Below are 16,647 nucleotides of genomic sequence, written 5' to 3' on the forward strand. Positions count from 1 at the left end.
TGTAGGTACAGCACTAGTGATTCGATTATGCTTTAGGCTTGTAACTGCACACCAACACACTCGGGGATTCTACGTTTTTCTCCCCAAGGGGGAAGGAGGTAGAGGGGAAGAGAGGATTGTTTTGTCCATGCACGGGTCTGTGCGGCTCCAGCAATATGTAAGCAGTGTGGAGAGACCATCGTTACATTTATCTCAACAGCCGTATCATAGATTGAATGTGTGTACTCTCAATACAGAACAAAAAAATCCCACCAACCCAGTTCTGCCTGGACACAGCTGCTGGATGCGGATCGAATATTAATCATGGAGATGTAAACACAGTTGTTAACTTATCTGTACTGATTAAGAAATAAAAATTACAATAACATCCAGTTCGTACTTAATGAGGGAAGGGATTTGTTGCGTGGTTAGCATTTCCTGGACTCCAGGATTAGAATCCAGCGGCTGGAGCTTGGGTTTCTCCTCTTCTTGCCTCTTTTACCATTTACCTAAATCATATTAAAAACTTAATTAAGTACAACCTGTGTAAGCGCGTGAGGCTTACACCCAGATGCGGAGAGGGGAAGATGACGTAAACGTAATTTAAATCGATACGTGCTCGGGGGGGGGGGGGATAAATAAATACAAAGAAAATATTTAGTAATGAAAATGGTCAAGAAAACACTTACCTTTAACGCACCGGAAGCGAGCGCACACAGCATCCGCCAGGCGGTGAAGGATCTCTAATTAAGCAGTAGAAGGGAATAGGAACTATTAAGGAGCTTAGGTAAACAAGTGTGTAAAGATGTGTGTGTGTATTGTGTAGCTGAGCTCCTAGAAGCGTAAGAAATATTGGGGTTCAAGCCCAAAGAGGCGTATTAGAATTGGAAGTGAGGTAAGCGGAAGAAGAAAGGGTAATAGTGCACCAAGTGCACTAGATGCGGATGAGGAAGAGGTAATAGTATAATCAATGCACTAGATGCGCATGAAGGAAGAGGTAAAATTACAATCAATGCACTAGATGCGGTGTAGCGAAGTGCTAGATATCAGCGGAAGTGACTCTTAGCAGGTTGAGGTGCAGTAAGAAGTACACCAGCAGGCAGACTCGAGTGACGTAGGGCCGAAAGCAGCCGATGATGAAGCGTTGCGGAAGTACGAAAAGCTGTACTTGAAGCGTTGGTCCAGCGGACGCGTACTATATCTGATGCAGAGCAGGGCCAGACGTCGACTCGTTTTGAAGCGGTATGGAATTGAGGAGCACTAACTTATTTGCACAGAGTCAGCGGCTTACTGAACTACAGTAGACGGAAAAAACCCCACGGGTAAGAGAGGATAGAGAAGGGGAAGGTTGAAACCATGGGAACTGAGAACTAAACAAAACTACAAAATAGCAGAAAAATAAGATATTGGCGGCGACACCAAAGGAAAAGATTAACGAAAAATAACGCGTACTACGAGAATTGGAATAAGGAGAGAGAGAGAGAGAGAAATAGAAAAAGGCGAGATGGAGAACTGTCAAACGGTACCGCCGAGAAAGGACGGTACGCGGCTTAACAACCTGAATATACAGGGTGAACCAGTAAGTAATGTCCATAGGCCTACTGTGTGTGTACATCTTAAGTGGAGTTCAATGACGAATTGGCCAACTTCATATTTTCCACTGTTCTTGAGTGACGTCACTTTAAATTGTTTTACTAAAATCATTACTTTTTTGCAATAAAAATGTTATTACTCAAAAAGTTTTAGTCCGAATTCGATTCTGATGACACGGTTAGAAAGGCAGAGGTAAATTTTCTAAAAAATGATACCATTTAGAAGCATAAGTTATTCTCCAAAACAGCCTCAATCTTCCTCCTGGATACTGGGAAAATAAAAGTAATCGAAATTTTTAAGAAAACTCATTAGGCCCTTATGGGGATCATTATCAGACCTAGGTGCTGGCACTTTTTAGTAAAAGTTTCCTTGTTTAATGGGCTTTCAAACGGTATATCATTTTCCAGGATTCCTTTTATCTTCGTATGGGAAATTAGGTTTGTTTTGCAAGAAAACGTGTTCACGAGCACTCAACAGTGTTAGTTATCAAGTTGTTTAATTCATTGAAAACTCTTTTTAGATGTACTAATAGTCAATTTTTAAAGTAGATTGTCTTAAAATTCGGAGCATTTGGAGGAAAATTGAGGCTGTTTGGAGAATAACTTATGCTTCGAAATGGTATCAATCTTTAGAAAATTTATCCGTCTTTCTAACCGTATCATCAGAATCGAATTCGGGCTAAAACTTTCTGAGTAATAACATTTTTATTGGAAAAAAAGTGATGATTTTAGAAAAAAAAAATTAAAGTGACGTCACTCAAGTGAACAGTGGAAAATATGAAGTTGGCCAATACGTCATTGAACTCCACTTTAGATGTACTACACACAGTAGGGTCTATGGACAATACTTACTGGTACACCCTGTATATCTTATCTACACCAATTTAAAAACAGTCCATTTTTCCACACTTCTTCTCTGGAAAAATTGTTTTTCCCCTTCGGGAATTCGGGCAAACGCAGCAATGAGCCTCCTCAGTAAAGTGACGTATCAAAACAATTTATTGATTCCATTGGCACTGCATTTTAAAGCTATAACAAAAAAAAAAAAATCGATTAACCAGAAGATCGATTTCACGGTCTCTAACGAGGCCACTCTAAAGAATACAGCTCCAGAGAGATATTTACCAAAAAGGCTGCCCCATTAATATTATCTCGTATGCTTCGTAATCTTACAATCTTGGTAGTGTAAAAAAGATTAAACACCGCAGCTTATCTCCACAGCTTCCTTCCTCCAGTTATGTTTCAACACACCATTAAAAACTACGCAAAATATAATATTTATATTATAAATTGATAATAAAAAAATGAAATACCTCTTTGGCTGCACAAAGTACAATTAATTTATGGGAAACCGTAGAAATAAATTGCATTAATGTAAATGACCATTTTATATTTTATTTATTTTGAAAATATTTCAGGATTAAAATGCACTCTGTATCTAAAAATTTATTATTTTCTGTTGTATTTTTGTATTACTTGCAACTGCCCACTAAATAATACATTAGCAAAACTGTAGCACATAGAGTACATATAATATTCAGCTAACTGAACGCCACAATCCGCAAGGAATTGATTAAGAGAAATCTCTTTAATTAAGGATTCCAAATTGGCGAGAAATCGGTCAAATCAAAAACAACAACTGGTCTTTTTTTTTGCCAACGTTTCTGTAACTCAACCAACCCCGGCTTAGCCACGCCCTGAAGAAGACAATATGTATATTTGTCGAAACGTTGGCCAAAAAAAAGACCGAGTTATTGTTTTTTATTTGGACCGATTCTTTGCCAATTTTGAATCCTTAATTGAATAATATTTACGGTCAAGAAATCTCTTTTATTCAAAATGATTCGTTCACTTTTGTTGAAAATGGCTGGCGTATTGGTTGAGGTAGGTTTCTCTTGTCAGGTTATATTGCGATGAAAATGTACGATTTTACAAACCTATAATGTTGGTAAGAATTAATTTGAGTTTGAAGAATATTAATGAGCTAAAACCTTGCGAGAATAGCACTAATAGAGAAAGGACTTTTTTTTTTTAAATGAAAAATTGTAAATAATCGTTTTCAAAATTTCTACCTAGGTTATGATGGTAGGAAAGAGTAGGTCAAACTTTATCAGCTCCGAAACGCATGGATGTTTGTTAATATTGTGGCTGTATGACAAAATGTCGATGCCAAAAAAGAAAATAAGAGAAGTTTTTATAAACATGCGATCAGACAGAATATTTTGGTATTGCATCACTCTTCAAGTGGTACTTGTAAAACCTTTAAAGCTCTTCTACGTTGAGCCTGACAGTACACTTGTTGACATATGTTTTTATTATTATATTTTACCTTTTTGATGAATTCATAACCTAAATTAAACCATTTAGTTAGTATTCATTTAGAGCATTGGTTCTTAACCTTTTCAAAGACGCGGAACACTAACATTAAATAATTTGAAATTCGGTATTTAGCAAGAACTTAAAATTAAATTCAAAATAGAAAATAAAAGGAACAATTTTTTGTTTTCGTATCTTTCCTAAGTTTCTAAATTTCAATACATTTAAAATTGAAATTTCGCGGAACACTTGGACCATATTCGCGGAACACCGGTTAAGAACCACTGCTTTATATCTTCTAAAATTATAGATCTGTGCACAAAATAACTATAGTTTATAATTGAGAAAAAAAAAGTGTACAAGAGAACAATATTCCATACCAATACGTGCTTCACAGTGGGAGATATAGAACGGCCATAATTTTACACAATTTTATGACCCAAAAAATTTTCAACCTTTTATATCTTCTACATTTATAGATCTGTGCACAAAATAACTATAGTTTATAATTGAGAAAAACAAAGTGTACAAGACAAAAAAATTTCATACAAATACGTGGTTCACCGTGGGAGATATAGTACGACCATAATTTTACAGAATTTCATGACCCAAACAATTTTCAACCCTTTATATCTTCTACATTTATAGATCTGTGCACAAAATAACTATAGTTTATAATTGAGAAAAACAAAGTGTACAAGAGAAAAAAATTTCATACAAATACGTGGTTCACAGTGGGAGATACAGAACGGCCATAATTTTACAGAATTTCATGACCCAAAAAATTTGCAACTTTTTATAACTTCTACATTTATAGATCTGTGCACAAAATAACTATAGTTTTTAATTGAGAAAAACAAAGTGTACAAGAGAACAAAATTTCATACTAATACGTGGTTCACAGTGGAAAATATAGAACAGCCATAATTTTACAGAATTTCATGACCCAAATAATTTTCAACCTTTTATATCTTCTACATTTATAGATCTGCGCACAAAATAACTATAGTTTTTAATTGAGAAAAACAAAGTTTACAAGAGAACAAAATTCCATACCAATACGTGGTTCACAGTGGAAAATATAGAACAGCCATAATTTTACAGAATTTCATGACCCAAAACATTTTCAACCCTTTATATCTTCTACATTTATAGATCAGTGCACAAAATAACTATAGTTTTTAATTGAGAAAAACAAAGTGTACAAGAGAACAAAATTCCATACCAATACGTGGTTCACAGTGGGAGATATAGAAGGGCCATAATTTTACAGAATTTCATGACCCAAAAAATTTTCAACCCTTTATATCTTCTACATTTATAGATCTGTGCACAAAATAACTATAGTTTTTAATTGAGAAAAACAAAGTGTACAAAAGAACAAAATTTCATACCAATACGTGGTTCACAGTGGGAGATATAGAAGGGCCATAATTTTACAGAATTTCATGACCCAAAAAATTTTCAACCCTTTATATCTTCTACATTTATAGATCTGTGCACAAAATAACTATAGTTTTTAATTGAGAAAAACAAAGTTTACAAGAGAACAAAATTCCATACCAATACGTGGTTCACAGTGGGAAATATAGATCAGCCATAACTTTACAGAATTTCATGACCCAAAACATTTTCAACCCTTTATATCTTCTACATTTATAGATCAGTGCACAAAATAACTATAGTTTTTAATTGAGAAAAACAAAGTGTACAAGAGAACAAAATTCCATACCAATACGTGGTTCACAGTGGGAGATATAGAAGGGCCATAATTTTACAGAATTTCATGACCCAAAAAATTTTCAACCCTTTATATCTTCTACATTTATAGATCTGTGCACAAAATAACTATAGTTTTTAATTGAGAAAAACAAAGTGTACAAGAGAACAAAATTTCATACCAATACGTGGATCACAGTGGGAGATATAGAAGGGCCATAATTTTACAGAATTTCATGACCCAAAAAATTTTCAACCCTTTATATCTTCTACATTTATAGATCTGTGCACAAAATAACTATAGTTTTTAATTGAGAAAAACAAAGTTAACAAGAGAACAAAAATCCATACCAATACGTGGTTCACAGTGGGAGATATAGAAGGGCCATAATTTTACAGAATTTCATGACCCAAAAAATTTTCAACCTTTTATATCTTCTACATTTATAGATCTGTGCACAAAATAACTATAGTTTTTAATTGAGAAAAACAAAGTTTACAAGAGAACAAAATTCCATACCAATACGTGGTTCACAGTGGGAAATATAGTACGGCCATAATTTTACAGAATTTCATGACCCAAAAAATTTTCAACCTTTTATATCTTCTACATTTATAGATCTGTGCACAAAATAACTATAGTTTTTAATTGAGAAAAACAATGTTTACAAGAGAACAAAATTTCATACCAATACGTGGTTCACAGTGGGAAATATAGAACGGCCATAATTTTACAGAATTTCATGACCCAAAAAATTTTCAACCTTTTATATCTTCTACATTTATAGATCTGTGCACAAAATAACTATAGTTTATAATTGAGAAAAACAAAGTGTACAAGACAAAAAAATTTCATACAAATACGTGGTTCACCGTGGGAGATATAGTACGACCATAATTTTACAGAATTTCATGACCCAAAAAATTTTCAACCCTTTATATCTTCTACATTTATAGATCTGTGCACAAAATAACTATAGTTTATAATTGAGAAAAACAAAGTGTACAAGAGAAAAAAATTTCACACAAATACGTGGTTCACAGTGGGAGATACAGAACGGCCATAATTTTACAGAATTTCATGACCCAAAAAATTTGCAACCTTTTATAGCTTCTACATTTATAGATCTGTGCACAAAATAACTACAGTTTTTAATTGAGAAAAACAAAGTGTACAAGAGAACAAAATTTCATACTAATACGTGGTTCACAGTGGGAGATATAGAAGGGACATAATTTTACAGAATTTCATGACCCAAAAAATTTTCAACCTTTTATATCTTCTACATTTATAGATCTGTGCACAAAATTACTATAGTTTTTAATTGAGAAAAACAAAGTTTACAAGAGAACAAAATTCCATACCAATACGTGGTTCACAGTGGGAAATATAGAACAGCCATAATTTTACAAAATTTCATGACCCAAAACATTTTCAACCTTTTATATCTTCTACATTTATAGATCTGTGCACAAAATAACTATAGTTTTTAATTGAGAAAAACAAAGTGTATAAGAGAACAAAATACGTGGTTCCATACTAATACGTGGTTCACAGTGGGAGATACAGAACGGCCATAATTTTACAGAATTTCATGACCCAAAAAATTTTCAACCTTTTATATCTTCTACATTTATAGATCTGTGCACAAAATAACTATAGTTTTTAATTGAGAAAAACAATGTTTACAAGAGAACAAAATTTCATACCAATACGTGGTTCACAGTGGGAAATATAGAACAGCCATTATTTTACAGTATTTCATGACCAAAAAAATTTTCAACCCTTTATATCTTCTACATTTATTGATCTGTGCACAAAATAACTATAGTTTTTAATTGAGAAAAAGAAAGTTTACAAGAGAACAAAATTCCATACCAATACGTGGTTCACAGTGGGAGATATAGAACGGCCATAATTTTACAGAATTTCATGACCCAAAAAATTTGCAACCTTTTATAGCTTCTACATTTATAGATCTGTGCACAAAATAACTACAGTTTTTAATTGAGAAAAACAAAGTGTACAAGAGAACAAAATTTCATACTAATACGTGGTTCACAGTGGGAGATATAGAAGGGACATAATTTTACAGAATTTCATGACCCAAAAAATTTTCAACCTTTTATATCTTCTACATTTATAGATCTGTGCACAAAATTACTATAGTTTTTAATTGAGAAAAACAAAGTTTACAAGAGAACAAAATTCCATACCAATACGTGGTTCACAGTGGGAAATATAGAACAGCCATAATTTTACAAAATTTCATGACCCAAAACATTTTCAACCTTTTATATCTTCTACATTTATAGATCTGTGCACAAAATAACTCTAGTTTTTAATTGAGAAAAACAAAGTGTATAAGAGAACAAAATTCCATACTAATACGTGGTTCACAGTGGGAGATACAGAACGGCCATAATTTTACAGAATTTCATGACCCAAAAAATTTTCAACCTTTTATATCTTCTACATTTATAGATCTGTGCACAAAATAACTATAGTTTTTAATTGAGAAAAACAATGTTTACAAGAGAACAAAATTTCATACCAATACGTGGTTCACAGTGGGAAATATAGAACAGCCATTATTTTACAGTATTTCATGACCAAAAAAATTTTCAACCCTTTATATCTTCTACATTTATTGATCTGTGCACAAAATAACTATAGTTTTTAATTGAGAAAAAGAAAGTTTACAAGAGAACAAAATTCCATACCAATACGTGGTTCACAGTGGGAGATATAGAACGGCCATAATTTTACAGAATTTCATGACCCAAAAAATTTTCAACCCTTTATATCTTCTATATTTATAGATCTGTGCACAAAATAACTATAGTTTTTAATTGAGAAAAACAATGTTTACAAGAGAACAAAATTTCATACCAATACGTGGTTCACAGTGGGAGATATAAAACGGCCATAATTTTACAGAATTTCATGACCCAAAAAATTTTCAACCCCTTATATCTTCTACATTTATAGATCTGTGCACAAAATAACTATAGTTTTTAATTGAGAAAAACAAAGTTTACAAGAGAACAAAATTTCATACCAATACGTGGTTCACAGTGGGAGATATAAAACGGCCATAATTTTACAGAATTTCATGACCCAAAAAATTTTCAACCCCTTATATCTTCTACATTTATAGATCTGTGCACAAAATAACTATAGTTTTTAATTGAGAAAAACAAAGTTTACAAGAGAACAAAATTCCATACCAATACGTGGTTCACAGTGGGAGATATAGAACGGCCACAATTTTACAGAATTTCATGACCCAAAAAATTTTCAACCCCTTATATCTTCTACATTTATAGATCTGTGCACAAAATAACTATAGTTTTTAATTGAGAAAAACAAAGTTTACAAGAGAACAAAATTTCATACCAATACGTGGTTCACAGTGGGAGATATAAAACGGCCATAATTTTACAGAATTTCATGACCCAAAAAATTTTCAACCTTTTATATCTTCTACATTTATAGATCTGTGCACAAAATAACTATAGTTTTTAATTGAGAAAAACAATGTTTACAAGAGAACAAAATTTCATACCAATACGTGGTTCACAGTGGGAAATATAGAACAGCCATTATTTTACAGTATTTCATGACCCAAAAAACTTTCAACCCTTTATATCTTCTACATTTATTGATCTGTGCACAAAATAACTATAGTTTTTAATTGAGAAAAAGAAAGTTTACAAGAGAACAAAATTCCATACCAATACGTGGTTCACAGTGGGAGATATAGAACGGCCATAATTTTACACAATTTCATGACCCAAAAAATTTTCAACCCTTTATATCTTCTATATTTATAGATCTGTGCACAAAATAACTATAGTTTTTAATTGGGAAAAACAAAGTTTACAAGAGAACAAAATTTCATACCAATACGTGGTTCACAGTGGGAGATATAGAACGGCCACAATTTTACAGAATTTCATGACCCAAAAAATTTTCATCCCTTTATATCTTCTACATTTATAGATCTGTGCACAAAATAACTATAGTTTTTAATTGAGAAAAACAAAGTTTACAAGAGAACAAAATTTCATACCAATACGTGGTTCACAGTGGGAGATATAAAACGGCCATAAGTTTACAGAATTTCATGACCCAAAAAATTTTCAACCCTTTATATCTTCTACATTTATAGATCTGTGCACAAAATAACTATAGTTTATAATTGAGAAAAACAAAGTGTATAAGAGTACAAAATTCCATACTAATACGTGGTTCACAGTGAGAGATACAGAACGGCCATAATTTTACAGAATTTCATGACCCAAAAAATTTTCAACCTGTTATATCTTTTACATTTATAGATCTGTGCACAAAATAACTATAGTTTTTAATTGGGAAAAACAAAGTTTACAAGAGAACAAAATTTCATACCAATACGTGGTTCACAGTGGGAGATATAGAACGGCCACAATTTTACAGAATTTCATGACCCAAAAAATTTTCAACCCTTTATATCTTCTACATTTATAGATCTGTGCACAAAATAACTATAGTTTTTAATTGAGAAAAACAAAGTTTACAAGAGAACAAAATTTCATACCAATACGTGGTTCACAGTGGGAGATATAGAACAGCCATTATTTTACAGAATTTCATGACCCAAAAAATTTTCAACCCTTTATATCTTCTACATTTATAGATCTGTGCACAAAATAACTATAGTTTTTAATTGAGAAAAACAAAGTTTACAAGAGAACAAAATTCCATACCAATACGTGGTTCACAGTGGGAAATATAGTACGGCCATAATTTTACAGAATTTCATGACCCAAAAAATTTTCAACCTTTTATATCTTCTACATTTATAGATCTGTGCACAAAATAACTATAGTTTCTAATTGAGAAAAACAATGTTTACGAGAGAACAAAATTTCATACCAATACGTGGTTCACAGTGGGAAATATAGAACAGCCATTATTTTACAGTATTTCATGACCCAAAAAATTTTCAACCCTTTATATCTTCTACATTTATAGATCTGTGCACAAAATAACTATAGTTTTTAATTAAGAAAAACAAAGTTTACAAGAGAACAAAATTCCATACCAATACGTGGTTCACAGTGGGAGATATAGAACGGCCATAATTTTACAGAATTTCATGACCCAAAAAATTTTCAACCCTTTATATCTTCTACGTTTATAGATCTGTGCACAAAATAACTATAGTTTTTAATTGGGAAAAACTAAGTTTACAAGAGAACAAAATTTCATACCAATACGTGGTTCACAGTGGGAGATATAGAACGGCCACAATTTTACAGAATTTCATGACCCAAAAAATTTTCAACCCTTTATATCTTCTACATTTATAGATCTGTGCACAAAATAACTATAGTTTTTAATTGAGAAAAACAAAGTTTACAAGAGAACAAAATTTCATACCAATACGTGGTTCACAGTGGGAGATATAAAACGGCCATAAGTTTACAGAATTTCATGACCCAAAAAATTTTCAACCCTTTATATCTTCTACATTTATAGATCTGTGCACAAAATAACTATAGTTTATAATTGAGAAAAACAAAGTTTACAAGAGAACGAAATTCCATATCAATACGTGGTTCACAGTAGGAAATATAGAACAGCCATAATTTTACAGAATTTCATGACCCAAAAAATTTTCAACCCTTTATATCTTCTACATTTATAGATCTGTGCACAAAATAACTATAGTTTTTAATTGAGAAAAACAAAGTTTACAAGAGAACAAAATTCCATACCAATACGTGGTTCACAGTGGGAAATATAGTACGGCCATAATTTTACAGAATTTCATGACCCAAAAAATTTTCAACCTTTTATATCTTCTACATTTATAGATCTGTGCACAAAATAACTATAGTTTTTAATTAAGAAAAACAAAGTTTACAAGAGAACAAAATTCCATACCAATACGTGGTTCACAGTGGGAGATATAGAACGGCCATAATTTTACAGAATTTCATGACCCAAAAAATTTTCAACCCTTTATATCTTCTACGTTTATAGATCTGTGCACAAAATAACTATAGTTTTTAATTGGGGAAAACAAAGTTTACAAGAGAACAAAATTTCATACCAATACGTGGTTCACAGTGGGAGATATAGAACAGCCATTATTTTACAGTATTTCATGACCCAAAAAATTTTCAACCCTTTATATCTTCTACATTTATTGATCTGTGCACAAAATAACTATAGTTTTTAATTGAGAAAACAAAGTTTACAAGAGAACAAAATTCCATACCAATACGTGGTTCACAGTGGGAGATATAGAACGGCCATAATTTTACAGAATTTCATGACCCAAAAAATTTTCAACCCTTTATATCTTCTACATTTATAGATCTGTGCACAAACTAACTATAGTTTTTAATTGGGAAAAACAAAGTTTACAAGAGAACAAAATTTCATACCAATACGTGGTTCACAGTGGGAGATATAGAACGGCCACAATTTTACAGAATTTCATGACCCAAAAAATTTTCAACCCTTTATATCTTCTACATTTATAGATCTGTGCACAAAATAACTATAGTTTTTAATTGAGAAAAACAAAGTTTACAAGAGAACAAAATTTCATACCAATACGTGGTTCACAGTGGGAGATATAAAACGGCCACAATTTTACAGAATTTCATGACCCAAAAAATTTTCAACCTTTTATATCTTCTACATTTATAGATCTGTGCACAAAATAACTATAGTTTTTAATTGAGAAAAACAATGTTTACAAGAGAACAAAATTTCATACCAATACGTGGTTCACAGTGGGAAATATAGAACAGCCATTATTTTACAGAATTTCATGACCCAAAAAATTTTCAACCCTTTATATCTTCTACATTTATAGATCTGTGCACAAAATAACTATAGTTTTTAATTGAGAAAAACAAAGTTTACAAGAGAACAAAATTCCATACCAATACGTGGTTCACAGTGGGAGATATAGAACGGCCATAATTTTACAGAATTTCATGACCCAAAAAATTTTCAACCTTTTGTATCTTCTACATTTATAGATCTGTGCACAAAATAACTATAGTTTTTAATTGAGAAAAACAAAGTTTACAAGAGAACAAAATTCCATATCAATACGTGGTTCACAGTGGGAAATATAGAACAGCCATAATTTTACAGAATTTCATGACCCAAAAAATTTTCAACCCTTTATATCTTCTACATTTATAGATCTGTGCACAAAATAACTATAGTTTTTAATTGAGAAAAACAAAGTTTACAAGAGAACAAAATTCCATACCAATACGTGGTTCACAGTGGGAAATATAGTACGGCCATAATTTTACAGAATTTCATGACCCAAAAAATTTTCAACCTTTTATATCTTCTACATTTATAGATCTGTGCACAAAATAACTATAGTTTTTAATTGAGAAAAACAATGTTTACAAGAGAACAAAATTTCATACCAATACGTGGTTCACAGTGGGAAATATAGAACAGCCATTATTTTACAGAATTTCATGACCCAAAAAATTTTCAACCCTTTATATCTTCTACATTTATAGATCTGTGCACAAAATAACTATAGTTTTTAATTGAGAAAAACAAAGTTTACAAGAGAACAAAATTTCATACCAATACGTGGTTCACAGTGGGAGATATAGAACGGCCACAATTTTACAGAATTTCATGACCCAAAAAATTTTCAACCCTTTATATCTTCTACATTTATAGATCTGTGCACAAAATAACTATAGTTTTTAATTGAGAAAAACAAAGTTTACAAGAGAACAAAATTTCATACCAATACGTGGTTCACAGTGGGAGATATAAAACGGCCACAATTTTACAGAATTTCATGACCCAAAAAATTTTCAACCTTTTATATCTTCTACATTTATAGATCTGTGCACAAAATAACTATAGTTTTTAATTGAGAAAAACAATGTTTACAAGAGAACAAAATTTCATACCAATACGTGGTTCACAGTGGGAAATATAGAACAGCCATTATTTTACAGAATTTCATGACCCAAAAAATTTTCAACCCTTTATATCTTCTACATTTATAGATCTGTGCACAAAATAACTATAGTTTTTAATTGAGAAAAACAAAGTTTACAAGAGAACAAAATTCCATACCAATACGTGGTTCACAGTGGGAGATATAGAACGGCCATAATTTTACAGAATTTCATGACCCAAAAAATTTTCAACCTTTTGTATCTTCTACATTTATAGATCTGTGCACAAAATAACTATAGTTTTTAATTGAGAAAAACAAAGTTTACAAGAGAACAAAATTCCATATCAATACGTGGTTCACAGTGGGAAATATAGAACAGCCATAATTTTACAGAATTTCATGACCCAAAAAATTTTCAACCCTTTATATCTTCTACATTTATAGATCTGTGCACAAAATAACTATAGTTTTTAATTGAGAAAAACAAAGTTTACAAGAGAACAAAATTCCATACCAATACGTGGTTCACAGTGGGAAATATAGTACGGCCATAATTTTACAGAATTTCATGACCCAAAAAATTTTCAACCTTTTATATCTTCTACATTTATAGATCTGTGCACAAAATAACTATAGTTTTTAATTGAGAAAAACAATGTTTACAAGAGAACAAAATTTCATACCAATACGTGGTTCACAGTGGGAAATATAGAACAGCCATTATTTTACAGAATTTCATGACCCAAAAAATTTTCAACCCTTTATATCTTCTACATTTATAGATCTGTGCACAAAATAACTATAGTTTTTAATTGAGAAAAACAAAGTTTACAAGAGTACAAAATTCCATACCAATACGTGGTTCACAGTGGGAGATATAGAACGGCTATAATTTTACAGAATTTCATGACCCAAAAAATTTTCAACCCTTTATATCTTCTACATTTATAGATCTGTGCACAAAATAACTATAGTTTTTAATTGAGAAAAACAAAGTTTACAAGAGAACAAAATTTCATACCAATACGTGGTTCTCAGTGGGAGATATAAAACGGCCACAATTTTACAGAATTTCATGACCCAAAAAATTTTCAACCCTTTATATCTTCTACATTTATAGATCTGTGCACAAAATAACTATAGTTTTTAATTGGGAAAAACAAAGTTTACAAGAGAACAAAATTTCATACCAATACGTGGTTCACAGTGGGAGATATAGAACGGCCACAATTTTACAGAATTTCATGACCCAAAAAATTTTCAACCCTTTATATCTTCTACATTTATAGATCTGTGCACAAAATAACTATAGTTTATAATTGAGAAAAACAAAGTGTATAAGAGAACAAAATTCCATACTAATACGTGGTTCACAGTGGGAGATACAGAACGGCCATAATTTTACAGAATTTCATGACCCAAAAAATTTTCAATTCTTTATATCAGTGGTTCTTAACCTTTTCATAGACGCGAAACACAATTATATGTAAATATTTTTCTGGCGGAACACTAACATTAAATAATTTGAAATTCGGTATTTAGCAAGAACTTAATATTAAATTCAAAAAAAAAAAAAAAAAAGGAACAATTTTTTGTTTTTGTATCTTTCCTAAGTTTCTAAATTTCAATACATTGAGAATTGAAATTTCGCGGAACACTTGGACCATATTCGGGGAACACCGGTTAAGAACCACTGATTTAGAGGATAGCAATGTTTATAACCTCTTCTTTACGCTTATACAAACTAAACATCCTCGAAACCAAACTTTTTATATGTACATTTAATGAAGGAGAAAAAATATGAAGTATATAGACACACGACTCGAACTGTTAACTGATAAATTCAATTGCTATGTCTAGAATTTGGGTTTCATCAGCCATTTATTTATTTTTAAGTCTTAAGTGTAAAAATGTAAAATTATAACTAGTAAATGCGATGTTAGAACATACTGAGATGGGTAACATTTGACGAAGCCTAGTCAGAGGTATCACTTCATGGAATTAGTTCAAATGATCACTGGCCATTTCTTGAGTCGTCTAAATGGAGTATTGGGTGAGATCAGAGATATGAAAGTTGTTACATTACCAGACTTGTATTGATAAATACATCGATTACTATCCAGTATTAAGGATCTAACAACATTTTCAATAACGAGCTGAGGAATGGGTTGTGTACTTTTATAGGAACAGGCAATTTGTAGATCATTATGTAGGGTTTTATTGGACACATAATAAAAAGTATTATTGATGACTATTCAAAAGATATCTAAGGGCTGGATTTAGCTAAGATTTGAATGCTTACTTCTAGTCCGGTAGGCTATATAGATCGCTGAACAGTTTAATAAAAAGATAAGCTGCTGTGGCCGTGTAAGTTGAGGTCATTTATCGAGTAGTCTTGATAGCAAGTGAAACCATTCTTTCCATTGATTTTACCCATTCTATCACACAAAAGGTTGATTAATCAATTTAGTTTTAAGATTTCGTGTTCACCTATGTTTCTGCCCAGCACTACACTTACTGACTGAATTAGGGAGGTTACATGTATGTTTATGTATTATTCAAAAAGGTTAAAGAATCATGATTTTTTGTTGTTGTAAAAATATTGGAACAAAATTAAAATCAAACCTATTACTTGTTTAAGGATTCTGTTTGTTTTGTGCGTAGGAATGTTTTAAAATTGAAAAGTTGGAGAAGTATTTTGTACAAGGGGGGGCGCACGTGAATTGAAGCAGAAAACACTGAATTATACTTTTCTTTTTTTTTCATTTGAACTGGGAAATAATTTATTGTTAAATAAAATAATGGTCGATATTTCATTCTAATCATTTACCAAATAATACGTAAATAAGTAAAAATCTTGTAAATAAATGTTAAAGCAATGGAAAGCTCACTCAGTTAACATGTGTAGTTCGAGACGGAAACATAGTTGAAGTCACAATTTCTACACCAAACTGGTTGCTCTACCTCTGCTGATGGTTGATAATCCGAAACAGGTCTAAGATACCATTAAGCCTGCCATCTAGGACGTATAAAGATCAAAGATAACCTCATTTTCAGCAACAATTCTTTTCAGTCTGGTTGTGAAG

General features: G+C 31.6%; 1 long non-coding RNA gene across 1 annotated transcript; it reads right to left on the reverse strand.

The window, feature by feature from the left end:
• Window positions 1-2,311: 2,311 nt before the first annotated feature.
• On the reverse strand, window positions 2,312-15,987 carry LOC141462169 (uncharacterized). Its single transcript, XR_012463135.1, has 3 exons — window positions 15,864-15,987; window positions 2,697-2,831; window positions 2,312-2,600 (listed from the first exon to the last, which is right to left on the reverse strand). It is a non-coding gene; the product is annotated as an uncharacterized lncRNA (long non-coding RNA).
• Between the last annotated feature and the right edge of the window lie 660 nt (window positions 15,988-16,647).

Source organism: Rhodnius prolixus, unplaced genomic scaffold, assembly GCF_049639745.1.
Source record: "Rhodnius prolixus isolate KJV_2025 unplaced genomic scaffold, Rpr scaffold_18, whole genome shotgun sequence".
Taxonomy (NCBI): Eukaryota; Metazoa; Arthropoda; class Insecta; order Hemiptera; family Reduviidae; genus Rhodnius; species Rhodnius prolixus.